The following is a 10,170-nucleotide window of genomic DNA, read 5'->3' on the forward strand; positions in this document are numbered from 1 at the left end:
CAAAATGGAGTGGCTGAAAGAAGAAATAGAACCCTTATGGAAATGGTTAGGTCGATGATGTGCAACACTGGATTACCTAGTTTCCTATGGGGGGAAGCCTTAAAGACAGCTAACTACATATCTAATAGGGCACCGAGTAAAGTGTTAGACAAGACCCCTTTTGAGCTTTGGACAGGGAGAAAACCAGGGCTACTACACCTTCGGGTTTGGGGCTGCAAGGCAGAAGCAAAGTTATACAACCCAAATGAAAAGAAATTGGACCCCAAAACCACAAGCTGCTATTTCATTGGCTATCCAGACAAATCAAAGGGTTACAGATTTTATTGTCCATCCAAAAGCACTAGAATTGTTGAAACTAGCATTGCCAAATTCATAGATGAAAATGCCACATCTAATGTTGCTGCAATAGAAGAGTTTGATATGGATAAATTTTATGGTGACAGCAATTTAGAGAAAAACCATGCAGACTTGATTTATTCATTTTCGGATAAAGTGAATACAGCACCAGAAGACCAAATAAATGACAACCTGCCAGCAGAGCCTATAGTTGAGGAAATTTACAATGAAGTTCATGACCATATCGACATGCAACATAATGACAATCAAGCTGAGACACAAAATGAGGAAGTACCTAGAAGACAATCCACAAGACAAAGAAGACCAGCAATATCAAGTGATGAGTATGTGCTCTATTTGCAGGAGGTTGAGTTTGACATAGGAGAAGACACCGATCCAAGAAATTTTTCACAAGCCATGAACAACAAAAATTCTGAAAAATGGCAGATAGCAATGAATGCAGAGATAGAGTCTATGTATGCAAATGGCGTGTGGGAACTCACTGAAGTACCTCAAGGTTTCAGAATGATAGGTTGTAAATGGATTTATAAGACCAAGAAGAATCCAGATGGAAGTATAGAGAGATATAAGGCTAGGCTAGTTGCAAAGGGTTTCACTCAAAAGGAAGGAATTGACTACAATGAGACATTCTCTCCAGTCTCTAGTAAAGATGCTTTTAGGACAATTATGGCTCTTGTTGCACATTTTGACATGGAATTACATCAAATGGATGTCAAGACTGCTTTTCTTAATGGGGAATTGGAAGAAGAGATATACATGGCTCAACCAGAAGGATTTATAAAGGAAGGTGATGAACATTTAGCTTGCAGGTTAAGGAAGTCCATTTATGGACTGAAACAGGCCTCAAGGCAATGGTATGTCAAATTTGATTCAGAAATTACTAAAAATGGTTTTATAGAAAATTCATCCGATGAATGTATTTATCTAAAAACCAGTGGGAGCAACTTTATTTTTCTAATTCTTTATGTTGATGACATTCTCCTAGCTAGTAGTAATCAAAAACTACTAATTGAGACTAAGGCTTTTCTTTCAGACAGATTTGAAATGAAAGATCTTGGAGAAGCATCTTATGTCTTAGGAATTGAAATTAAAAGGGATAGAAAGAACTTCCTACTGGGATTGTCACAGCAAGCCTACATTCTAAGGATTCTAAAACGTTTTGACATGTTGAATTGCAAGGCTGGAGATTCACCTATGTCAAAAGGTGACAAGTTCAGTAAAGAACAATGTCCTACATCTGAGCAAGAAAAGGAATTTATGAAAGACAAGCCTTATGCTTCTCTAGTAGGGTCTGTGATGTATGCTCAAATGTGTACTAGACCTGACCTTGCTTTTGCTGTGGGAATGTTGGGAAGATACCAAATCAATCCAGGTCAAGCTCACTGGGTTGCTGGTAAGAAGGTGCTTAGGTATCTACAAAAGACAAAAGATTACATGCTAGTGTTTAGAAGAATGGATGAGCTGGAGTTAATAGGGTATTCTGATTCTGACTTCGCAGGGTGTGTAGATAGCCTTAAGTCTACAACAGGTTATGTTTTCATGTTTGGAGGGGCTGCTGTATCATGGAAAAGTGTCAAGCAGACGTTGACAGCAACCTCTACTATGCAGGCTGAATATGTGGCAGTGTATGAAGCATCTACACATGCTATTTGGTTGAAAAATTTTATGCTAGAAACTAAAATGGTTAAGTCAATAACCAGTCCCATAAAGATTTATTGTGATAATAGCGGGGCTGTGAGTTTCTCTAAGAACAACAAAAGAACATCTAAGTCCAAGCACATCGGAACCAAGTATCTAATGGTTAGAGAAAGTGTTAAGGCAGGTGAGTTGCAGATTGAGCATATTAGCACTCAACATCAATTGGCAGACCCTTTTACTAAGGCTCTTTCAGTGGGAGTTTTTAAGCAACATGTGAGAAACATGGGAGTAATTGAAAGTATGGCTGCAGCTGTTGAGTGGGAGCCTTGAGAAGTTTTTTTTTTTTTTAGAAAGGAGGAGATAAAACATCTCTGACTGATTCTATTAAGTATTTTTATTTTGTTGCATTTTTTCCAAACAAACTAAAGATTCAGTATGTTAATGCTTTTCAGTTAAGCTTTGCATTATTTTTGTTGAAGATTGAGCTATACCTATCATGATTGCAGTTTTAATAGCTCAATTTAACACCTATAGTGTATTCACTTTCAGTTCAATCTTAAGTAGTGATACATGTACAGATATATATATATATTTCAGATATAAGCATGCATATTATAATTGATTATGTATATATAATTGTCTTGCAAATGACCTTACAGGAATTGTATACAGAATGACAATTCATACAGTAGGACCGAATTTTTATTATTAGTTTTATGAAAGAATCGACAAATTCTGAAAAACTAATTTCAGTATTTATGACTGAGGTGAGACATAGTTACATCATCAATGACTATGAGTTGTTTAGGTACGAAATAGCCTAAGAACTTCTCACAGTCTGGTGTTTGTGATTATATCTTGACTAAGTTGATCCAAGTTTGGGTTTTGGTTAATATCTCCAGCGCAACTACAGGTTACTTGCTAAAACTATCAGTAAGTGGTTGATCATGAACAATGCCAGTCCAAGTGGGAGAATGTAAGATGCTCATGGACATTAGGCCTTGTTCTACTAGGATTCAACTAATTGTTTTACTTAAGCAGCAAGTAATAAGGAGATTAACTAAACCATTACATAACCAGTCCACATAAGGATGGAATCCTAAACCAATATGGACTAGGATTACTTGGATACCAATGCTATATGTTGTATACTAAGCATAACTAAATAAGTCTTTATATAGGAGTCTAATTAGGATTGAGAGAGAGGTACCTTAGTGGGAGGACACTCGGGATCTCAAGACACTATATAAAGCATAGGTCCCCTGCCACACAATTACTTGAGCTATTCATTCACTGCCCCATCTCGTGTGAAGTTCTGAAGCATTGTGCTGGCTGGAAGACTTGTGCATTGTGACTTATCATCGAGCAACTGGTGTGCATCTGGACTGCTAGTCAAATACCTGCAAAACAGACATGGCATCATCAGGTATGTGTTGCTGCGTGATTACCTGTTATGACAGCATGATTATTTCATAAAATGCAGAACATATACATATATATATTTGATTTGTGCTTATGAGTTGTGTATGCTAAAAGATGTATAAAGAAACTTACAATATATAGCAACATCAAATTCCCTCAACTCTTTTAACCAAGAGTTGCTATGAATTGAAGCTGCAATAACAATTACAGGAATAGATGAACTGCCTCTGGATATAAACAAAAACAGAACCCACTGTCCTATTTATGATTATTGATCGATATAGCAACCGCACACACATTCAGACTTCCCAAGTTATAAGACTGCATGGATGGAATGGATAGATATAAAAGGTGGGCGTGATAAGTAATACTCCAAAACTCTAACAAGTAGTGAAGCATAAAATAAATATAGACACAGAGAGAGCGAGAGAGTTACTGGCCATGGCCTAGCTCTAATCTAAAGTTAGCACAACATAATAATTAAATAAACATAAATATCCTTATAATTAAGATAGATCATGAACTGCAAGGCAGCCAGCTAGAAGAAGAGTCCATTAAACGGGTTGCATAAACCAAAGTGCAGGTCCTCTGATGCACTCGGGCAAATAATATTTCTTGGAGTAAAGTAGTGCATTGGTTCCGTTCTGTAAATTGAAAACTCCTGCCATATGATATTGAAATGCTTCAGAATCTGGATTCTCATGCATGAGTTGTAATACATTTCCTGAGTGATCAATGTAGTATATGGAATTTGGGTGGCACCCAGGATAGTTTGAAGCCAAAACAGAGACGGATGCAGTGTGATCCCCAAAAAAAGAGCCTCATCGCCAATGCATAGTCTATGCTGAGTGGCAAGGGATGTGATGATTATAGAAAGAAGTATACGACTGGTTACAAATCTTGGAATAGCTTCCTTACTTTCTAGGTCTTTTGGAGCCGCATAACAAAAAGGAACCTGAAGAGGAATCTCACCTTCTATCTGCATGTGAGATATGATGAGACTATTAACCACGAAGTGAATAGAAAGGTTATTTGTATTTCACTCATTGATTGCGTTTGTGGTATATTTTTCTTTGTTTCCATTGATTGTTTGTGATTTGTTTTTCTTCGTTTCGTTTGTGTGTGTTTGCAATTGCAGACAGGTAAGAAGACACGCCAAGGTTTGGTTTGTCATTCATTAATTTGTGTTGATTGGATTATGTCTGTTTGTTAATTGGTCATTGTATCAGATTCTTCATATTTCATTTTTGCGTTGTTGACATATATGGCTTCACTCTAAATGTTAATAATGGCTTGATGAATATGATGTTTCTTTTCCTTTCAGTTTTTGGTTTTGTTGGGTGTAAAATTACAAGTTGCAATGCCTTAAGCATTAGATTGTATTGTTGGGGTAATTTGTGGTCATGCTGATTTTGCAATCTTGCAGCCCTCTCAAGTTTCAAGGAAAGACAGCAGTGACTCAGAGGAGAAGTCTTCATCAGAAGAAGATGAGGATGAGGATGAACCTGTAATGACTCCAAAGAAAAAGGTATGTTTACTGTATTCAGCATTGAATGTGAGATTATGCTTTTAGGGCTTCTAATTCTATTTGTCCTATTGAAATGATATAAAATTGACCCCATCTATCTGTAATCTAGTACAACTTGTGACTGAAGTTGAGATGATGCTGTCAGGTGCATTGAATTCTATTTGCATCATCATACTGAAGTTGAATGTTCGAATCTGATATATCTGTTGGCTACTATGTTTCTTGTCCGCCTAAGTTTCAGCTACTTCATCTTCTTCAGTTTCTCTGGGTTGTCAAAGAAGAAAACCAGGGAATGCTGAAAGATGTGCTTGAAAGTTGAGAACTCTCCGGTAGTGATTGATGAGGTTGTAACAATCAATAGTGAGACTAAACAAACTCACAGCCAATTCAGATTCTATGCTCAGAAGTGCCATCTGGGGAGAGAGAGAAGAACAACGGTGGCTGGGTGGTGGCAGAAGGGGGAGGGAAAGGGTGGGACGGGTGGCTGGTGGTGAGGGGGGGAGAGAGGGGCTGGGTTGAGGCTAGGTGGGGCTGGGTGGGTATTTTGTATGCTTTTATTTAGTTTATGTGTTCATTTGAAACATTTCATAATACTTGGACTAATTTAAAATAGACCTATAGTTCATGGATGAAAATATACTTAAGCTTATATATATATATTTATGGTTCATGTTATTCTGATCATTCTAAATTGTTGAGTTAATCATTTTATTTTTAAATTTTAATTTTATCCTTAAAATGAAAATTTTAATTCTATTCGTCGAGTCAATCGACACTTATCTGTCGAAATTTTTGTGGTTATTTGGCACCTAACTATCGAATATTGGCGAAATTTTTGGTAAGTAACCACCGAATAAAAATGAAAAAGGCATTCGGCAGTATTTTCCGAACATTGTCATTATATTCGGCCATAAGCTGTCGAACTCATTAGTATATTTCGGTAGCATATTGTCAAATGAGTTTGGGTGATTTGATAATTTTTTACAAAAAAAGATAAAATATGAAAAATTTGTCTAAAATATGTTTGGGTGATCAACTTAGTAATGGAGGGTGGTCAGAATAGCCTATATATATTTATATATAATAACTTGCATGTCTCTATGATAAGGGCAAGTTTGTGTAACGGTAGTGAGAGAAAGAAAACAGAAGGAGAGAGAAAAAAAAAAAAAGTAAAAAAAAGAGAGAGATAGAAAGAGGGGATACCAGCTGCGGAGATAAGTTATTCTCATATATACAGCAGGCTTCAGTTGCGGGATCCCGCATCCAGCCTATTTGCGGGAGAAGTTTGCTGGCCGTTGGATCTCATTAAAAGAGATCCAACAGTGGAGGCTTTAACCAAGAAATCTAACCCGCATAACCCACTTAACCCATCCCCCAACAGAGAAAACCCACACCTGAAGAAGAAAACCCACCCTTGCGCCCACGACCCAGCAACCGACCACCACCATCACCCAGCTCGCCGTCGACCCCCCCTTCCGACCTAAGCTTACCGGCGAACACACCAGGCGCCGGCCACCCTCCCGAGCTCACACTCTCCCCTCATTCTCTCTCTCGCCCCGTGTCTCTCTCTCTGCTCTCCCCCTCTGTGCGCAGCACCGGCCATCAACGCCGGCCTCCCCTCGCAGTCGCCACTCTCCGGTGACCTTCCCTCAGGCCGGCGACCTCGCCCAGCACTCCTCCAGCCAGCCCAGCCGCGCGCACAGAAAACCCAGAAAACCAGCAGTTTGGCTCGCCTTTGTCTCGTCGGATTCTGACCAATTTCCAGCGCCAATCACCTCCATTTTTGGTGAGATTTCTTCCTCTTCCTTTGGGCTTTTATTTTCCTAACTGATATTGATTAGATTCGAGTATATAGGAATTTGAAAATTTTGGGTTTTGAAGCCATTCGGGTTGTTCTTAAATTTTCGGACTAGAGGGCTATTTTGTTGATTTGAATAATAAATTCTATTCCTAGGAACCCCAATTGTGGTTTAAGATTGAAGGATTTGAGTGGGTTTGAGGAATTAGGCATTTCTTGGTTGAATTTAGAGTTGGGGCAGCCACCTTGGGTAGCACCCATAGTAACTCCGAACCCCCCACTGCCATTCGTGAAACTACGGATTATTTTGGGCATTTGTGCTTGGTATTGAAAGAGTTGCTGCATTGTTGGTTGCTGCATTGTTGGTTACTTTCTTATAAGTGTTTTTGTTTGGTTTTTCCTCTGCTTCTTACTCTGGATGCTATTTTGATATGGTGAAATAATTTCATGGTGCCAAAAGACTCTTTGTGATAGAGGTTAATGCTGAAAGTGAAAATGCATAGGCTTTCTTTGATTTGTTGATTGCTCATAGGCTTACCTTGTTCAAGTGTCTTTATGAATGGCTATGAAAATGCCCTGAGAACTTCTCTCCTCTATTGTGTCCCCTTGATGTTGCCAACGAATGGATTGAGAGAGAGGCAGAGATAGAGAAGAAAAATTTACCCCACTTTTTCAATCAGAATTTATTTATTTGTATAAATTGCTCCCTTGGCTCAATGCTCATTCTTCCTTTTTTGTTTCTCTGGTTACTTTCTGTTTCCTTGTTTGACGGTGATAAGAGAACACTTTAGCATAATAAGGGGAATTTTAATTGTAGAGGACCAAATAGAACAATCCAATTTATGTTGAAAAATCCTAATGAAGTCAGAATGCACTTGTAGGAAATTATTGAACTCATCAATTTTTTAAATCTGTCAAGTGTTCCCCAACTTAATTACTTCCAGCAACAGAATGATTGTTCTCATATTTAACTCTCAAATATATGCAATAAAAGCAAGTTTTGATGGAATTCTATTCTATCCTAAGAATTAAGCATTGGGATTCTAGTTCAAGCATGAAATGGCTTATATTTAGATACCTTACATTGATAAGCATCAAATAGCGTAGATTGGATATCGTACTTTGATTACTATCTTTTTCTCTCCCTAATTCTGTATCGTATTCAGTTTTAGCATTCACCACTTTTAAGTAGGTATGATTTACACATTAGCTGTGGTACTCCTTGCCTTAATACTTTGAGTACTAATTTCTTTTCTTTTCAAAGTGGTTGACTCACTCTCTCCCTCTCTCCCTCTCTCTCCAGGCACAAGAGCACAAGAGCGGAAGGCAGCCTCAAAGTGGTAATCAGTGAAATCCACAATGTCTAATCGTAGCGGAAGCAGTAGCAGTGAAGTTCAACATAGGCCAAGACAACAACAATGTGTGTGTGGCAGTGTTTTGGAGTTGAAAATGTCTAAAACAGATAGGAATCCAAACCGTCTGTTTTGGACATGCATGAATTGTGGGAAATTTATATGGGCTATTGAGAATTTAATTGATGACGTTCATGAATTAACAGTAAGATTTGATGTAATTGAGCAACAGCTTCGAACAATGAGAAATTTGAACGAGACTGTGATTCGATTATCTGCACAGGTAGCCCATATTTCAAGAAAAAATGTAGCCCTTGAGGAAGAACTCCAGAGGAGGAACCAAGCTAGATTTGGCTTTCTCATGAAAACTGTTGTACTACTTTTGATGTTTTTTATGTTTAAAGTTACTTTGTTGTAATGTTTATTCCTTTTGTAACAAGAACAAACTTGGTTGTATTATTGCTTTGGAATGAGGTATTCAAATCCTTACTTTTGTAATGGTTATGTATGAATGATGGCCATGTGTGTTCTAAAAATTTGACAATGTTCTTGGTAGAATGATTATTGCATTAATTGGTATGAAGCTCTTTGTCTTTGTGTTGGAAGCCAGAATCATTCAGTACAACCCACATAACTTTAAAATCACCAACCAAATTGGATTATGTTTGAAGAAAAGTTTAAACACAAGTACATTATCTCATTGCTCGAGAAACTATGCTCTGATCACTTTCATGTTTACTGTATGTAATCAAAATGCAAAAAGACAAACTTCGAATGAGTTGGAATGTCAAACTTAACATTTTTCAAATCAATATTTGTCCTAAAGCACCATAAATGGAGATACAAATAGTCCACTGCACCAACAGAACATATATTTGCATTTCTAGCGACTTCTTATTTCACAAAGAGGAACATATATTTGCATTTCTAGCGACTTCTTATTACACCTCTCCTTTCCAGCCCCAGTACTTCACATATGTTGCTTTTACCTGATGTGCATTGCCTGCATGTCATGCATTCTCCAGTGAACACAGTAAGCACATGGTCCCCTTCAGTGCGTATTTTACTTATCTCAATGGAGGTCTGCTGAAAGGAAAAACATGAGATACAAAAAAGCACAGGTCAGAGAACCACAAAGAGGAACATACATGTACAGAGAAATATGAATAGTGCTACCACAAAAGTATTATCCTTGCTTTTGGGGATGGAAGCTGCCCTGCATACATATTTTTATTCAAGTAACATCAAAAATCACTTAAACTGTTACCACAAAAGTATTATCTTGGTCTATTAATCCAACAACGCATTCAAAGGGTCAGCAAATATTTCAAAATAAGGTTACAAATTCAAAAAAAAAAAAAAATGGTAAGCAAGAACAGAAGCTGAACATTATCTAAACTGATGGTGTCACTTAAAATTATAAATGGTTGTGGGCTGAACCTCACTCTTCTTTTTAAGATTACAAGTATTCTGCAACCCCCCAGCATTCAATTCTAACCAGCAACAGAGAATCTAATGATAACATAACAGGGAGAAGCCAACAGAGTATATCCAAGGTTATATGCAGAAGAAATGCAAACTTTCACTTAAGTATACTAATTATACACATCAATATTAAAGCTTGCGAATTCGGGTCAATATATTGGAATTCGTATAGCATAAATATGAAAGCAAAAACAACAGACACTAGATACACATTGTTCACATACCCATATGGATATATGTTTCAAAAAAGAAAAATCGTGAAACGCAATATAATTAAACCCTCTGTGTGTGTGTCCATTGCTTTGTCTAAGAAACAAGCCATCAAAAGCAAAAGCAAAACCAAAATTAATACAGAATTTGAAGTTCATGTGCCATTGTTGAACCTTTTGGATATTGCAGAGTAGAATTTCACCCTCAAAACAGTAAATGTAGAATATAGAAAACCATAAAAAAACATTACACGACTAAGAGAACAAATTCAGAAGCCTACACTGTTTTTCACATTTCACAAACCCGAAATAATCCGTAGTTTCACGAATGGCAGTGGGGGGTTCGGAGTTACTATGGGTGCTACCCAAGGTGGCTGCCCC

This window comes from Dryas octopetala, chromosome 5 (genome assembly GCF_963921425.1).
Source record: "Dryas octopetala chromosome 5, drDryOcto1.1, whole genome shotgun sequence".
NCBI lineage: Eukaryota > Viridiplantae > Streptophyta > Magnoliopsida > Rosales > Rosaceae > Dryas > Dryas octopetala.